The 18,213-nt window shown below is 50.7% G+C and overlaps 1 long non-coding RNA gene across 1 annotated transcript; it reads left to right on the top strand.

Annotated features, from left to right (window-relative positions):
- Positions 1–361: 361 nt before the first annotated feature.
- Positions 362–2,706, top strand: LOC138731627 (uncharacterized). Its single transcript, XR_011339181.1, has 3 exons — positions 362–1,242; positions 1,639–1,737; positions 2,124–2,706. It is a non-coding gene; the product is annotated as an uncharacterized lncRNA (long non-coding RNA).
- The last annotated feature ends 15,507 nt before the right edge of the window (positions 2,707–18,213 follow it).

The following is an 18,213-nucleotide window of genomic DNA, read 5'->3' as shown; positions in this document are numbered from 1 at the left end:
CTGATAAGGCTTTTAGTTATTTTTCGAATACTTTATTTGGATGGGTAGTAGGCACACAAATTTTCCCCTTTAGGCTATGCAGTAGTGGTTAAGGTGGGGTGGTGGTTTCCCGGTTATGGAGGCAGTAACTCTCGTTGCCGTTAGCTAAGGCGCCTGACAACACACAAGCAGAAAGGTGGCTGTGATGGGGAGGAGCCAGCACTGTCAGCCTCCGTCACTGAGATGCAGCACACGTGGCCACGTTACGGACAAAGAGGACTCTCACCCGCGGTGCTGGCGACCCCTGCGTTTGCTGAGCTCATCTGGGCTCCCTGCTTGGCTCCTCGAGGGGACACGGATGAAAAAAAGGCAAGTAATCTTACAACAAAATCTGTTTATTATGATGGGGAACAGAGAATGTCACTGATTATAAATGGAAGCAGGAATGTAAATACTTTTTAGAAAAGCTCTTTTTAAGATACGCAGGAACCACATGCTTTTTCTGTAATTCCTCATAAATATTGGTCAACGTTCAGAAAAAAATTATCATTAAAATAAAGGTTACAAATCATTTGAAAGAGACACATTTCAAAGTTATAAGTGTAACACTCAATCTCCATTCTAATAATAGTTATCATTTAGCATGTGTTTTAACAGGAAATTTCAAAAAGATCAGGAATATTTAATGAATTATTACAATTTACTGAAATTAATATTTCTTAGTTGTACATCTAACTATTTATTTTCTCAGTTAGGCCTTTAGGGAGGGATTGAAATTATTCATGAAGTAAATTTTGTTGCCTGAAAGAATAGCGGTTATATATTCTTTTAAAAAATATATCGCAAAATGCATTTATTGAAGTCGTAGTTTGAAGGATGAAACTTAGTATCGCCATTGCTTTATATTCCCGGTTTTGCTTCTTTAAAAGGTGGACAAACTAAATGGTAGACCTTTTCTTTATGGTATCAATAGTTTCTTATGAATATAGAAATGATGGAGCAGAATTTCTCACCCTTAATTTTTTGTTTGGACCTAGAAATATTGTCATTTGGTGACATTTATGTTCATTTTGGCAGAGAGATATTTAAAGTATGTTATAATTCTTTTCTCCTTCCTCTCCTTTTTGTTCCGAGCGTGGGTGCAAATGTACAGTTTCCCTGTGAAGACAATTACGTGCTGTAAGGTTGTAAAAGCATCACTTGTCAGAGATACGCTGACAAATGTGCTGGCTGCCTGGAGTGACCACAGGCCAATTTGCAGAGGTAGGTGTTATTATCTGAACTTTTTCCTGAAGTTTAAGCGGGTAATTTCTAACTTTTGGGTTGGTCTAGTGGGATTGAAAGGGTCCTGGAGGAGGTTTGAGGGGGTCTTATGGGGATTGGGCGGGTCCAGGTGGGTTTTGGGGGGTGCTGGATGGATTTGGGGGTTTTAGCGGGATTGAGAGCCCTGCTGGGAGTCTCTAGTCCAGCCTCCGGGGTGGCTGTGGCTTTGCAGGGCTGGGAAGACTTCCAAAGGTGGAGATCACAGGAACGTTCCTCCCAGTGCATTTCAGTTTTCCTAAGGCTCAGCCTAAAGCTCCCAAGAGGTTGGTTGTGGCTGTCACTTCTGTCATATCATTGGACACTGCAAAAGGGACCTTATCTCCATCAACTTTCCAGGTCGATGTAAACTCTTACTTGGCTGCTCATGCTGTGGGACCCTAACTCCATCCTGGCAGACCTCCTCCAGGGCCTCTCCAGTTTCTCCACTTCTGAAATGTGAGTCTCATTGGGTCATTCTCCCAGTTAAAAAGAGTGAGGGCAGCAATTGTCTCCTTTGTGCAGCATCAGTTGTTGCTCCCTCTGCTCCTCCCAGGGAGGGGCTGGGGGTGGGCGAGAAGTTGTCAGGGGGAGACAGGCAGGAGAGCAGGCCCCGGCTGACCAGAGGGAGATCCCATAACATAGATGCCACGCTCAGCGATAAAAACTATGGCAGGAGAGGAAAGGAGTGGAGATTTTTATTGTTCAAGGTGATGGGTGGTGGTAGACCAATGGATTGTCAGTCTGCCTGAGGGAGGTGGCAAGTGAAGGTGTTTGCATTGGTTTTGGGTTTGGATTATGGGTTTTTTTATCTTTTTTTCTTTCACCTATTAAACTATTTTTAGCTCAGCCCTCATGGATCACCAAGGGGCAGCACGCGCAAAACCCTGGCCAGCTGAGGAGCAACCTGAGGAGAGCTCCACCAATCCCATGCCCTTTCACAAGAGATTTTCCAAAGAAATATTGATCTTCTCCTGCAACTTCCTCAGCCTGCTTCGGGGAGACCTTATTTGTGCCTTTAGCACTTGAAGTTGGTCATCAAGAAAATGGGGAGGGAAATTTCCAAGGGCATGGAGTGATAGGATTACATGGGGTGGCTTTCAGGCTTAGGGAAGATTCAGGTTAGACATTAGGAAGAAATTGTTCTCAAAGAAGGTGATGAGGCAGTGGCCCAGGTTGCCCAAGAAAGCTGTGGCTGCCCCCTCCCGGAGGTGTTCAAGGCCAGCTTGGATGGGGCCTTGAGCCCAGTGGGAGGTGTCCCTGCCCACGGCAATGGGGCTGGAGCTGGATGGGCTCTAAGGTCTCTTCCAACCCAAACCATTCTATGATTCTGAAAAAAATTAAATATAAACTTTAAACTCAAACTAAAACTACAACTACCTGAAAGGAAGTTGTGGAGAGGAGGGAGCTGGCCTCTTCTCCCGAGTGACAGGGGACAGGATGAGAGGAAATGGCCTCAAGCTGGGCCTGGGGAGGTTTAGGCTGAACATTAGGAAAAAGATTTTCATGGAAAGGGTCATTGGGCACTGGAACAGGCTGCCCAGGGAGGGGGTTGAGTCACCTTCCCTGGAGGTGTTTAAGGGACGGGTGGACGAGGTGCTGAGGGACATGGTTTAGTGATTGATGGGAATGGTTGGACTCGATGATCCTGTGGGTCTTTTCCAACCTGGTGATTCTATGATTCTATGATTCTGTGGTAGCAGATCTGGGTCATAGGTGATTCAGGTCATAGGTGATTCAGGTCATAAAAAGGCCATAAAATATTTGTGCCGTGGAAGAGTCAAGTCACAGAATTGTGAGTTTATTTGGATTTTAGGAGGGTTTGGCCATAGAAGGATCAGAAATGCATTGTTTCATAGTACGGTTGGTTCATCAAAGAGTCGTAGAACAGTCAGGTCATGGAAGAATCTGATCACAGAGGGTTAATAGAAGAGTCAGGTCATGGATGTAGCATCATAGAACAGTCAGACAACAGTCAGGTCTGCAAAGCCCTGCACTACGGGACCCTCCTGGGCAGCAGAGCTTGTGTCCACATGGCAGCAGCTGCCTGGGGTGCTGGGTTCTCACTGCTCTGCTGCACACGGCCAATACATTTTCCCTGCCCCTCTGCCAGGGCAATGCAATGGAACAGTTCTTCTGTGAGATCCCCCAGATCCTCAAGCTCTCCTGCTCAGATGCTTACCTGAGGGAGTTTGGGTTTATCCTGTTCAGCCTCTTATTAGTATTCAGCTCTTTTGTTTTCGTGGTGGTGTCCTATGTGCAGATCTTCAGGGCCGTGTTGAGGATCCCCTCAGAGCAGGGACGGCACAAAGCCTTTCCCACGTGTCTCCCCGATCTGGTTGTGGTCTCCCTGTTTACAAGTACTGGCATGACTGCCCACCTGAAGCCCCACTCCATCTTCTCTCCATCCCTGGACCTGGTGGTGTCAATTCTGTATGCAGTGCTGCCTCCAGCACTGAGCCCCTTCATCTACAACTTGAGGAACCAGCAGCTCAAGGATGCAAAGTGGAAACTGTTAACTGGATTGTTCTATCGAGCAATAAACTGTCAGGCTTCTGCATAGCAGATCTAATGTAACTCACCCACTCACTTCTATATTGTTTGGTTTTGGTGGTATTTTTTAAATTATAATAATGTTCTCATCCTCTCTGTCATTCACTCTACGCTTGCCTTTTCTGATTGAGTGGCTGTGTAAATGAGAACCTGTGCTCCCTGTGTGTTTGAACAAAATAAAGGGACCTGTATCACCCTTTATTTTCTTGGGAGGGGCCCTTCATCCAAGGCCTTTTTGGAGCCGCAGGGACAGTTTCTGTGGGCATGGGGAGAAGAGTCCCGGCACGGCAGCACTGCCAGGCACCAGCGCTTGATCTCCCAGAGCTGCTCTCTCTCCCCTTCCACAGTCTCCTCCTCCCCCCTTGCCTTGCTGTGAGGCCTGAGTGCTCTGAGCTTGGTCGCAGCCGTGCTGCGTGGCAGTGCTGTGCCCGCAGGCAGGGACAGGCAGTGGGCACTTGTGGGACACAACAGCCTTTCCATAAATCAAGGGGATCTCCTTGGGGCAGCGCCTGAAGGCTTAAGGCTTCTTTCAAGGTTTCCCTCAAGGGCATCTCCAAGAACACGAGCCGCAGATGAAAACAGCAGTGTAAAACTAAACAGTGAGGCAGGGTGGTGGGCTGAGGAAGGCTGCAGTTTCCTTGAACAGACCAGCAGAGCAGGGTCTGGTCTGTGCCCATGTGCACTAGATCACCTGGGAAATCTGCGCCAGGGCAACCATCCTGGAAGTAGCCCCTCAAAAACCACCATTCCCAGCACTGCCCTCTCACCCCAGCTTGGAGAGATTCTTTGTCCCTCCCTGGAAGGACACGGAATGGGGAGGTCAGTGTCTATGTTCTCACTGTACAGATGAGATGGGAGCACGTACATCATGTGCGTGATGTGAGGTGAAGCCAAGCGAACACAAACAGCCCTTCCTTGAGTCTCCACGAAGGCCTGGGGGGCAGAAAGTGTCTCAAGGTCACTTTGAGTTGAGAGCGACATCCTAAGTTCCCGAATGCAGCTCTGGGATGTGATTCCTTCAGCCAAGGTCCCTGTGTCTGTTCCTCTTGCTGTGGGCATCTCAGATGAGTGAAGAGCAGGGCAACACACCTCAGGGCTGAGACACTTCCCAACCTCTGGAAGTGGCAACAGGAAGTCAGAGAAAGACTATGACCTTTATCTCCCCATGGACAAGGGCCTGACGCTGTCTCTGAATATCCCCGAGTGCATAAGGAGACCACAAGGCCAGCTCAGACGTGGACTCCTAACAGAACCCTGACTATTCTGTGTGTGACCCCAGGAACAAACCCCACTGGCCCAGGGAGATTCATCTCAGCTCCCCTGGACAAGCTCAGTGCAAGTGTTCCTGTCTGCTGCATCGCCCTTAGGTGATGGAAGTGCCAGAACAGAGAGGTTCCGGGGTCCTTGGAAAAGGAACTCATTGAACACACCTTAAAGGACAGGAAGAAAGAGAATTGGGAGAACTGCATGTGGAAACCCCTGGAAGGTGAGGGAGTTGAAATGCACAGTGTGCCAGACAGAGAGCTGGCAAGGCAAGGACAGGGCAAGGGCAAGGCTGCTTCTCCCACAAAACTCACATGTTCTGAAAACTCATATTTTGGCAGCATAGAAGCTCCATGGACATTTTGTTGGAAGTTTGGAATCATTCCAGTTGATGAAAAAGAGTAGTATGAGATATCTCTTTAGGCACTGAGAGCAGTTGTCATGTTTTCAGACCGAGCTCCATGCTCTGACCATCAGCACCCAGTGCAAACCTCTAGAGGCCCCGGTGTGTCTGAGGGGTTTGCCTGGGACTGCAGCTGCCAGAGAAGACTGACAGAGCCGTGTCATTGCCATCATTTCCATCCAGTCCTGAACAGTCATACACTTCACTAGGGGAGTAACAAGAGTGTAGGTAAAGGGGCAGTACAGGGAGAGCTCTTTGAAGAAGCGACAATAGAATTCTCCAATTGATATTGATGCAGGGTGTCTCCTAAGGAGGTGTGGACATAGAGGGAAATGGCCTCGAGGTCAACCACTACATGGACAACCTTGCCCCTCGTCTCCCCAGCCCTGTCACATGTCTCTGTTGGTCTGGTTGTCTCTGTCAGTGAAAAATACATCTCCATATGACAAACAAAGGGTTTGGATCCTTCCCAGAGCAGGTCTTAGATTTGCAGTCTATTGAGACGTAGACCTTGGATTCCCTCATCTCCTCAGTTACCCAATAAATAAAAAAAATACACAGAGACAAACTCTATTCTTGGACTAGTCTTTACCTTGAAGATAGAATCATAGACAATCTTGAGTGGGAAGGGATCTATAAGGATCATCACGTCCCTTCCTCTAGACTACATAAAACCAAACTTTATCACCAAGAGCATCATCCAGACATTCCTTGAACTCTGACAAGCTTGGCACCACGACCACTTCCCTGGGGAGCCTTTTCCAGTGGCCGAATAGCCAAAGACCCATTTCCTGATGTCCAATGCAAGCTTCCCCTGATGCAGCCTCAGCCCATTTCCATTTCCTATCGCTGGTCACAAGAGAGTAAAGCTCACCCACCGGTTGTGTGGAGTGGCCAGTGCTGGAGAGCTGGCAACGGGAGAGACCAGTGCCCTGGGCACCTTCCCAGTCTGTCCCTGCCACCAAGGGCACCCACAGCCTCCTCTCTCCGGCACCTGCAGGGCTGGGCTCTGCCCTCACACCCTCTGCAGCGTGTCCTCCCCCTGCATGGTCACACAGCTCAGCCAGCACTGGTGTCGTCCTCTCCCGGGCACTTTCCAGCTCAGCCCAGACCCTCCCAGCTCTCCCCACAGCCCTGCTCTCTCTCCAGCCCCGCAGAGCAGCCCCGTCTGGGCTGGCCCCATGGCAGTGCCCAGCGCAGGCTGCAGCAGAGCTCTGGGCTCTCCCCCACAGCCCCAGCCCCTCTGGAGGGCACGGCAGCTGCTGCGGGGCAGAGATGGTCTCAGCCTCCCCCGCAGCCCCAGGGCTGGAGGCTTGACCAGCTTGGCCAGCTCTCCCAGTCTGTATCCTGACTGCATTGATGGAAAACTCCTGGCAAAGACCAGGGAGATGAGCACAAGATGGAATGCACACACTGGTCTCCCTTCAAAGGAAACAAAGGAACAAAATACCAAGGAAACTCAGTTTCATCTCCTGGTTCGCATCAGGTTCCCAGGGCAGCTTGAAGCCTCCTTGTTTCTCCAGCCAGTACAAACCCTCAGTGGACACATCCCTCTTAAGTCAGGCATGTTCACAGCACCATTTTCCCAGGAAAGCAAGAAAACTCCCTTTCAAAACGCGAGAAGAGAACTTTGCATGCTCTCACTCCACATGTTCAGGGCTCCTTACACCCCAGAGGGTCCGTTCTGGGGACTGGCTGCTTCAAGGTTCCACCAGGAGAGAGACCAGGACAATTCCCAAGGGTCTGAGCCCCCGTGCTCTGCAGGGTGAGACCTGACCGCGATGCTGGTCCCTGCCTCCTCCGCCTCCTGACTGGAGAGGTTACGCTGCTAACCCAAAAAAGCAGTGGAACTCCAGGTTGGAATAAAGGGCCATGTTGAAACACCACAGAGCAAACAGGCAGGCGGCTAAATTAGAATGGAACTTGAGCGTCCAGGCCAGGATGGCTCCCTGCACAGCCTGGAGTCAGTGATACAGCACTGGGAAACAAATCTGATCGGGGGGAAGGAGCACAGGGCAAGGCTGGCACACTTAAACCTAAACACACCAGCTGGGCTCGGAACATCCCCGATGCAGAAAATAACCAGGAGCACAGGCTCCACCTCCTAGGAGAAGCAAGAGCAGGGGCTAACAGAGCCCTCAAGAACTGGAGACCCAGCCGTGGAGATAAAACTCCGAGCAGTGACTGTGCAGAAGCAGGCATGGACAGACCTGACCTCCCCCGGCCGTGGGGCAGAGTTTCCTCTCCAGCAGAACCGGCACCGGGCACTGTGACGGCTGAACCGCAGCTGCTTTGTTTCTCACACACAGAGTGAGGCGCAGGCAGCTCCCAGCGGAGAGACCCCCTGCCTCCTCCAGATCCTCCTGGAGAGTGAGTGCAGAGAGTGCTTGGCCCGGACAGCAGAGAGGTCTCCTCGGACACAGGCAGCATCGCAGAGAGGGACATCACAGAGGCCACGGCCAGAACCATTGTAGGGGTTGGAAGGGACCTCGAACATCCATCTAGTCCAACACCTCTGCCACGGGCAACAACACCCTGAGAGGTGCTGAAGGAGGATTTGGACCATTGAAATTGTGGATAATTCTAAAAACGAGTCTTTGTTCCCTTAAAGAGGCTTTGGAAGATAAAAATGAGCTTTGGGAACCTACAAATAAGGGTTTCGCCTGTAAAACTCTGCTGTTGGAAATTCAAAATCAGATTTTGGTCCTTAAAAACGAGGCTTTAAAAAGGAGTGATTAGACACAAAAAATGAGAGTTTAGAACCTCAAAATGTAACTGTGGGTCCTCAAAAGTCTATGGGTCCTGAAAAACAGGTTGGAACCCTAGAACTAAGGATTTCAAAGCATGAGACTTCGGGCGCTGAAGGGATGGATGCACTGCTGGAAATTTGTCTTTTAACCCTGCAAGGGAGGATAACCTCTTGGTTCTTCTGTGGCCCCAAGAAATGAAACTCTCGTCCTCAATGCAGGTCTTTGAGCGCCGCAATGGAAGCTTGAGCTGTAGAATTGGGGATTGGATCCTTTACGTGAGAGCCCGGAGCTTCAAAAGGAGGCTTTGGGTCCTACAAATGGTGTTTTGAAACTGAAACTCAGGCTTTGAGCCCTGACATCAGGTTTTGTGCCTTTACATGATGATGTGGTAGTGAACAGGAAGGCTTTGCACCCTAAAAATGGGACTTGAGAGGCTCAAAATGAGGATTTGAGCCCTCACAACTGTAGACTTGATTCTAAAATGAGACTTTGTTCCCTGAAAAGGAGGCTTTGGGAGCTAAAGATTACCTTTTGAATCCTTTTAGAGGCTTTTGTCTCAAAAAATGAGGCTGTGAGCAGAAAAAATCAGATGTTGTTCCTTAAAATGTGTCATTGAAGCTCAAGAAAGGGGGCTTGGATCTCACAAAGGAGGGTCTGTACCCTCAAACGAGGCTTTTGGCCCAAAAAACGGAGGTGTCCCCCAGCCCCCTGCGATATTGCCAGGCAACGGCTCGGCCCCAGGCCGGGACTCGGGGGGAGCTGCGGGTGCTGAGGGCTGGGGGGCAGGAAGGGGCAGAGCCAGGGGCTGGGACGGGGGTTCTGCACTAAAAAGGGGGTTCTGGCCCCAAAATGGGGCTGGGGGCACTGGTAGGAGGTGCTGAGGCCGCACGGGGCTCTGGCCCCTCAGTCACACCAGCACAGAACCATTAAGGCTGAAAAGCCTCTGGGCTCCCCCAGCCCAGCCCTGTGCACGGAACGTCCCGAGGCGTCAAATCTGCTTAACTTGAACCCCCAGGGGTGGAGAATCCCCCGCTGCCCTGGAGCCTCGGCCAGGGCTGCACCGCGCTCACACAAAGGCATTTTCCCTCCTATCCAACCAAGAAGGATCCTGCTCCTCCGGACAAGAAGGTGGATGTTCTCAGGTGCCACAGGATCTGTGGCCAACCGATAGCTGCGTTCAAGGAGCTGGTGAAATGCCAATATCCTTTCTTCTAACTGTGGCCTCAGTGCCTTGCTGATGTCTGGACTCTCTCTGTGGATGTTGACATGGACTGAGCAGCCTGGTCTGACCTCAGAGCTGGCCCTGCTTGGAGCTGGCACTGGACTAGAGATCACCTGAGCTCTCTTAATGCCCAGGTTTTCCTATGAGCATAAGATGTAGAGACCCACTTAGCAGGTTGCCCCAAGCCTCCCCAGCAGGACAAAGTGTGCCCTGACAGCCCTCGCTGTGGCCCTAACTCCATCCTGGCAGACCTCCTCCAGGGCCTCTCCAGTTTCTCCACTTTCCTTCTGAAATGTCAGACTCACTGGGTCCTGTGGCATCGTCCTGGTGCCAGAAGCGTGAGGGCAGCGATTGTCTCCTTTGCCCAGCGTCAGGAGTTGCTCCCTCTGCTCCTCCCAGGGAGGGGCTGGGGGTGGGCGAGAAGCTGTCAGGGGGAGACAGGCAGGAGAGCTGACCCCGGCTGAGCAGAGGGAGATCCCATAACGTAGGTGCCACGCTCAGCGATAGAACCTGTGGCAGAAGAAGTGGAGATTTTTATCCTTCAAGGTGACAGGTGGTGGTAGACTGGCAGGGTGTCAGTCTGCCTGAGGGAGGAGGCCATTGATGGCATTTGCGTTGGTTTGGACTTTGGATTATGTTGGGGTTTAATTTTTTTCCTCCACCTATTCAACTATATTTTGCTCAGCCACAAGTCAAATAACACTTCCCTGGCGCAGCATGGGTAGAGACCTGGCCAGCTGAGGGCTGCCCTGAGGAGATGGACCTGAGCACCGGGATGCTGGCTTGTCCTCACTCACAAGAGACCTCCACCAATCGCATGCCCATGCAAAAGAGATTTTCCAAAGAACTATTGATCTTCTCCTGTAACTTCCTCAGCCTGGAGAAGAGAAGGCTTCGGGGAGACCTTGTAACAGCCATCCCGTACATGAAGTGAGTAACCAAGAAGGCTGCAGAGGGACTTTTTACAAGGGCATGGAGGGACAGGATGAAGGGGGCAAAGATTTAAACTGTAAGGGGGAAGATTTAGATTAGACATTAGGAAGAAATTGTTCACAAAGAAGTTGGTAAGACTGTGGCCCAGGTTGCGCAGTGAAGCTGTGGCTGCCCCCTCCCTGGAGGTGTTCAAGGCCGGCTTGGATGGCGCCTTGAGCAGCCTTGTCCAGTGGGAGGTGTCCCTGCCCACGGCAAGGGGGCTGGAGCTGCATGGGCTTTAAGGTCCCTTCCAACCCAAACCATTCTATGATTCTGAAAAGTATTGAAATATAAACTTTAAACTAAACCATATTTTTCTTAGGTGCATTTCAAAATCTTCCTCTTTAACCACACTGGGAAATGACTCCAAGGAGCTGTGCGAGCCTTGAAGACCTTAAGAAAACAACAGGAAGGGAAAGAGCTCATTAAGTCTTTCTGTAGTTTAATGAGACCCAGGCTGGATTTGCTGATGAGTCCTTGAACAACCACTGCTGAGAGGAGACTGAGGAAACATCTCAAGAAGTCAAGAGCAAAGCTCTAAATGCCTTGAAGTCTTAACTGGTCTCAGTGGGGATTGTTAGTGACAAAGCCTCCCCAGGGACTCGTTAGAGCCGAGAATTAGAGGCCATGACTGCAGGAATGCAAAGGTGCTGTGCAGGCAGCTGTGATGCTGAGAAAAGCCGGGGTTTGACTGAGGAAGGAGAAAGGCCAAGCCCTGACCCCCAGGCCCTGGGCAGGCAGATCTGGCTTTGGCTACAAGGGCACTTGTGCCATGGACATTTTGACATTGCTGAATCAGAATCACAGCAGTCATCCCATGTAATTAAAAATACAGGCCTGTAGGGTTATGGGAGATGCCAAGGCTCTCACTCAGCTTCCTGCAGTTGTAGAAGAACTGGGTCCTAGATGGGCAGGGTCATCAAAGGGTTGAGTCATAGAAGAGAAACAGAAATCTTGGGTATGAGAAGGGGAAGCTGAGAGAAGAGTTGAGTCATAGAGGAGTAACTAAGGCATGCAGTCATAGAAGGGTTATAGAAGTTTTGGATCACAGAATTTTCATAGCAGAACTGGAGCATAGATGACTGAGTTCATAAAAGGGTCATAGAACATTCAGGCCATAGAAGAGGTGAGTCATAGAAGTGTGGGTTTTGGGGGGGTTTAGAAGGGTTTATTCATAGAAGGGTCACAAAATGGTGGGTTCAGAGAAGGGTTGGGTCATAGAAGAGTCATAGAACAGTCAGATAATGGAAGAACCTGGTCACAGAAGGTTCATGGAAGAGTCAGATCATGGAAAGTCACATCACAGAAAAGTCAGACACCAGTCAGGTCATGGTATGAAGTGTTGTGTCATAGAAGGCTTGAGTCATGGAAGGGCCTGGTCCTGTAAGAGATGGGTCACGGAACAGTTGAGTTATAGATGTATTAGGTCATAGAGGAATAACAGAAGATTTCAGTCATAGAAGGTTCATAAATGGGTCGGGTGATGGAAGTCTCAGATCAAAGGTAATAGCAGTATTGAGGAATAGAAGCCTGAGAGTTTATTTGGATAATAGAAGGGTTTGGTCATTGAAGGAACATTAAAGAGTCAGGCCATAGGAGGGTCAGGTCATAAAATGGTTGGGTCATAGATTATTCAATTCAGAGAGGAGTCAGGTCATAGAAGAATCATAGAAGAATTGGGTCATAGATGGCTTGATTTGTAGAAGGCTCAGACTCTAGATGAGTTGGATTATAAAGAAGTCACAGAAGAATGGGGTGGTAGAAGAGTTGGTTCATAGAAGAGATCACAGAATCACAGAATCACAGAATCACAGAACAACCAGGTTGGAAGAGACCCACCGGATCATCGATTACAACCATTCCTATCCAACACTAAACCATGCCCCTTAGTACCTCGTCCACCCGTGCCTTAAACACCTCCAGGGAAGGTGAATCAACCCCCTCCCTGGGTAGCCTGTTCCAGTGCCCAATGACCCTTTCTGTGAAGAATTTTTTCCTAATGTCCAGCCTAAACCTCCCCTGGTGGAGCTTGAGGCCATTCCCTCTTGTCCTGTCCCCCATCACTTGGGAGAAGAGCCCAGCTCCCTCCTCTCTACAACCTCCTTTCAGGTAGTTGCAGAGAGCAATGAGGTCTCCCCTCAGCCTCCTCTTCTCCAGGCTAAACACCCCCAGCTCTCTCAGCCGCTCCTCGGAATCCTTGTTCTCCAGCCCCCTCACCAGCTTTGTTGCTTTTCTCTGGTCTCGCTCCAGAGCCTCAACATCCTTTTTGTGGTGAGGGGCCCAGAATTGAACCCAGGATTCGAGGAGCGGTCTCACCAGTGCCTGAGGGAGAGTCCAGAGGGAGAAGAACCTCTCTGGACCTGCTGGCCACACCGTTTCTGATCCAAGCCAAGATGCCATTGGCCTTCTTGGCCACCTGGGCCACTGCTGGCTCATATTCAGTCGGCTGTCAACCAACACCCTCAGGTCCCTCTCCTCCAGGCAGCTTTCTAGACAGACTTCTCCTAGTCTGGAGCTACTCAGGGTTGTTGTGCCCCAAGTGCAGGACCCAGCACGTGGCCTTGTTAAACCTCATCCATTGGTCTCAGCCCATGGATCCAGCCTGTCCAGATCCCTTTGCAGAGCCTCCCAACCCTCCAGCAGATCCACGCTTCCACCCAGCTTAGTGTCGTCCGCAAACTTGCTAAGGGTGCACTCGATGCCTTCATCTAGGTCATTGATAAAGACATTGAACAGGGCTGGACCCAGCACTGAGCCCTGGGGGACACCACATGGAAATGGCCTCCAGCTGGATTTCACACCATTTCCCACCACTCTCTGGGCCCTCCATCCAACCCGTTTTCCACCCAGGAGAGTGTGCGCCTATCCAGGCCAGAGGTGACAGTTTCCCAAGCAGAATGCTGTGAGAAACCGTGACAAAGGCTTTACTGAAGTCCAGGAAGATCCATCCACAGCCTTTCCCTCATCCAGCGGCCGAGTCACTTTGTCACAGAAGGTAATCAGGTTAGTTTTGCAAGACCTGCCCTTCATGAACCCGTGTGGACTGGGCCTGATCACCCGGTTCTCTTGCATGTGCTTCATGATAGCACTCAAGATCACCTGCTCCATGACTTTCCTTGGCACTGAGGTCGGACTGACAGGCCTGGAGTTCCCTGGATCCTCCCTGCGACCCTTCTTGTAGACGGGCACAACATCAGCCTCCAGTCCAGTGGAACTTCCCCAGTCTTCCAGGACTGCTGGAAGATGATGGAAAGGGGTCTGGCCGGCACATCCGCCAGCTCCTTCAATACCCTTGGATGAATCCCATCCGGCCCCATAGACTTGTGGGTGTCTAGTTGGGCTAGCAAGGCTCTGACACCTCCTCTTGGATCATGGCAGCCTCATTTTGCTCCTCTAGCTCCTGGGTTTGTACACAGATGGAATGACTTTCTTTACAATTAAAGACTGAGGGAAAGAAGGCATTAAGTACCTCAGCCTTTTCCTTATCCCCTGTCACTGTTGTTCCTTCTGCGTCCAATAGGGACTGTATGGTCTCCCTAGTCCTCCTTCTATTATTTATATATTTATAGAAGGATTTTTTGTTATCTTTCACAGACTTTGCCAATCTTATTTCTAGTTGAGCCTTAGCCCTTCTGATTTTTTCTCTACACAATCTCACTTCCCTCCTGTAGTCCACCCAAGAGGCCTGTCCCCTCTTGCAGAGCCCATAAATGTTTCTCTTCTTCATGGGTCATGAGATGGGTCATAGAAGTCTCATAGAAGAGTAGTGTTGTACAAGAGGTGTGTCATTGAAGTGTCGGGTCATAGAAGCACTAGGCCATAGGTTGGTGATAGAACTGTTGGATCATTGAAGTCATAAAAACACAGGTGGTGGCTCATTTAAGCGTCTGGTCATACAGGAGTCAGGTCATAGAGGGTCAGTTAATAGTAGGTTTGGTTCATAAAACAGTTGGGTCATCAAAGGGTCGGGTTGGGTCATAGAAGAAGTTGGGTCACAGAAGCATCAGGCATAGATGATTTGTATCACAGAAGAATCATAGAAGACTTGGGTCATAGAAAGTAAAATCACAGAAGAGTCAGAGGATAGTCAAGTCATAGGACATAGAAGGCTCATGTCACAGAAGTGTCTGATCATACAAGAGCAGGTCAAAGAAGAGTCAGGTTATAGATGAGTTGTATCGTGGAGGAGTAATAGTATAGTTCAGTCATAAAAGGCTCATAGAAGTGTCGGGTCAGAGAAGCCTCAGGCAATAAAAGATTTGGGTGGTAAGAAGGGTCATAAAAGATTTGGGTCATGGAATAGCTGAGTCATCGAAGCATGAGAGTTTAGTCAGGAAAAGGAAGGAACAGGTCATGGAAAGGCCTTAGAAGAGTCACGTCATAGAAGTGTTGGGTCATAGAAGAGTAGGGTCAACAATTATTCAGATCATAGAGGAGTTAGGTCATAGAAGGATGGTGAGACACAATATGCCCAGGGGAAATCCCGTCCACTTCTCTTTCAGATACCCAGAAATGCAATCCAAGGAGACAACGTCTGGGCAAAGCCTTTAGATCCCCTGCCCATCCACTGGCCATTTCTAAAAAGGGCATGTCATGTGGGGGTGATGGCAGTGATCAAGGAGTTCCACTCATCTCCATGACCTTCTGAAAATGATGGAGAGTGGCCTCATGTGACATCGTCCTCCTCACTCAGCTCCCTGGGATGCTGCTCCTCCTGTCCCACAGACTGGGAAGGATTGTGTTTGCTCAAGTGATCCCTGACTTGATCCCCAGTCACCACTGGTTGATCTCCTCCAGAGTCCTGCCTCGAGTCACAGGGGCCTGGGAGATCTTGATGGGCAAGACAGAGGCAAAGAGAACAGAGAATCTCAGATCTGTCCATACCTGCTCTTCCTAAATTCAGCACTGCCCACACAGTGCCCTTTACTGTTCCTTAAAAAGCAAACACTCATCATGGGGCACTTGAATGGCCTTTCAAGTCGAGGTGGAGTTTTGGTGAGGACTGTTGCTCAGCTTGGAGGATGCTGTTCTTGAAGCCCGTCTTTCCTGAGCTCTGTGACCTTATCACAGCTCTGCCTCCCACAGAGGAGGCTCCAGCTTCTGCTGCCTGTGCCCCTGGCTGAGGGCATTGCTGCCCACTGGGGCTGAAGCCCTGCAGCTGCGGCACCAGGCAAGCTCATCCCTGCCATGAGGAAACCTGGGAACAAGCTTCCAGCAATCCGTGTGTGCAAAGGCTTTTCTTAGAGCAGAGACACAGCCAGGAGAGAAGGAAGCTGAGTGTGTTTCCAGCCCTGAGTCTAAAGACCCAGGATGAAATGTCTGAATTCACTCAGTGGAACAGATCCCCCCAGCTTGGAGAAATGAGATCATTCCCTGTTACCCTCCTGCTGTCCTGTCTAATGATGGGACAAAAATATTGATTTTCATGCCCAGTTATTTTTCTAACAGGAGCAGTGACACTGCATGAAAGAAGTTTCTCTTCCCAGCTGAGGGAGGGAACATCAGGGATGGCTTCAGCCTGTTTCTCAGCAGTTTCTCCTGGAGCCCCAGGGACACCTCGAGGGAGCCCAGAGGGGGCAGACAAAGCGCTGCCTTGGGCTGCTCCTCTGCTGCTGAGCTGGGCTGGGCTCCTGGGACAGTGTGAGCTGATAACGAGAGGGCAGTTCTGGAAAGAGCCAGGGCTGGCCAGGAGCAGCCCCTCTGCAAAGCTCAGCAGGGCTGAGGGCACTGCCTGCAGGGAGCAGAGCTGAAGATTCACTCGGGGAGAAATCATCACAGTCACAAATACAGTAAGTCTCTGGGTGCAGGGCAGTGCACTTCTGGGAAGATCTCCTAAAGCTGCCATGTGCCACAGCTTTCGGAATCTATGAGGAGGACTTTCAGAGTTTGTCTAGTGCAGAGGAGAGGGACACCGCTCCAGAGCCAGGGTTCTCCTCTGCACCCCCAAAGGACTGGGTGTGAGGGCTGCGAGTGCAGCCAGGGGTGCCCTGGGCTCTCCTTCAGCTCCCTGCCAGGAAGCTCCCTGCGCTCCTGTCGGGGAAGGAGCGACCCCCGGCAGGGCAGGGCAGGGTCCTCCTGCTGTCCAGAGGGGGCTGTGTGTGTCAGGGCTGCTCACAGCTCCAGGTCACCCCCACAGCACTTGTAGAAGGTCTTTTTGGAGAATGACATCGGGGCAGCATCTACCTGTAAGGGATGGAGTCTGTGCTTTCAGGTTTCCACTCCTGGTGTTGGGGGGGCAGTGGGGATGGGAATTTATTTCTTTTTCTTGAAAGGCACCAGTACTCCAGTTCCCGTTAGGATTTCTGTGAGCTGCTCCTCAGCCCCTGCACTCCCAGAGATGTCCCTGGGCAGGGCCCCACTGCCAGGAAGGGTCTGCAGGGCAGGGCAGAGCACACGGTGTGCTCTGTGAGCACAGACACAAGGAGATCCAGGGACAGAGAAACAGCTCCCAGCAGGGACAAGCTCCAGGCAGCAGAGACATGGGCAGGGATGGAGAAGGATCTGCTCCCATTGACACCATGGGATGCAGGATTCGGGCATCTCCCTGCCACCCCCTGCAGTGCAGACATCTATGATGGAGCGAACCCACTCTCTTGTCTCCCACCTCCTCTCTTCAGACCATAGGTGGTCAGTCACCTTCTCAGCATCCTCACCCTTTCAAAGGAGACATTACCAGCCCCCTGATTGTTTCTCTGCTCTTTCAATCTGCAGCAACTCTGTGCATGTCTCCCTCTTCCCTCTCCTTCCTTGGCTCCCCAGGTTCTTACCACTGGACCATCTGGGATGGGGTTTGGGTTAAGCTGCAGTTCAGAGACCAGTCCTGTGGTTCCTGCCATGCAGGTGTAGCTGTAGGAGTAAGAGTCTAATCCCTCTCCCAACTGACAAGTTCAGGCAATGCAAATGAGCAGATTCTCTTTTCAGGACACCCCACATTTGTGACATGTGATTCTTTGCTTGCAGTGTCCTGCTGTGCTTCAGGCTGCCCTCCAGAAGGCACATCTCTCCCGTGGTATCTTTGTGTCATCTGGCAGTGCCATGGATACCTCACACAAAGGCCATGGAAGTGCTGCTCATCGTCTGTGTGGGGGAAGCATCAGTGAGCCCTCTGTGTCCCTGACTGCGAGAGGAGAGCTGAAATCCCCACTCCAGTAGGATAAGGTGAGGGTATTAGGAGATCTGCACAGGGAAACTGGATTGCTCAGCTTCCAGCAGTGCCAGTTTTTTGGGGAGGGAACACCCAAGTGCAAAAGTTCTCCATCACAGGGCAGCTGAGACCAGGGCTGATGGACAGACCGGCTGTGCTCACTCTGCATGAAGGGGCAGCCCGTTTGCCTGTCAGGATCCACAAGATATCACTTGGAGTGAAGCAGAGAAGCCTGGAGTTTCTTCATCCTGAGCTGTGTTGGGGCAGTGAGAACAGAAGACAAAACAAAATCCCCTCACCTCTGCTCTGCAGTTGGGTGAATGGCGAGGGACAGTGCTGGAAATCTCTTTGATATCAGGAGTGGATTCATCCTGAGATCACCCTTTGTTCTGTTCCCCTGTTGCTGTAGGGCAGGACCGACTCCTGTAGAGCCCACATCACAGCCTCCTGCTCCCTGTGGCAACCTCAGAGAGGAGCAATCAGAGGTTGTGAAAGGGACCTGCCAAATATACTCCTTCCTGAAAGGGTCAGTTTGGGGGTAGTTCTATGAAGAAGAGCATTGATTTTGGTCAGAGAAATGTCCCCTAAATTGTCTTTCTCTTTTCCCTCTTGGACACTGCCCCATACC

This window comes from Phaenicophaeus curvirostris, chromosome 27, assembly GCF_032191515.1.
Source record: "Phaenicophaeus curvirostris isolate KB17595 chromosome 27, BPBGC_Pcur_1.0, whole genome shotgun sequence".
Classification (NCBI taxonomy): domain Eukaryota; kingdom Metazoa; phylum Chordata; class Aves; order Cuculiformes; family Cuculidae; genus Phaenicophaeus; species Phaenicophaeus curvirostris.
Note: the sequence above shows the minus strand (reverse complement) of the source record. Positions and strands in the feature narration are given on the sequence as shown.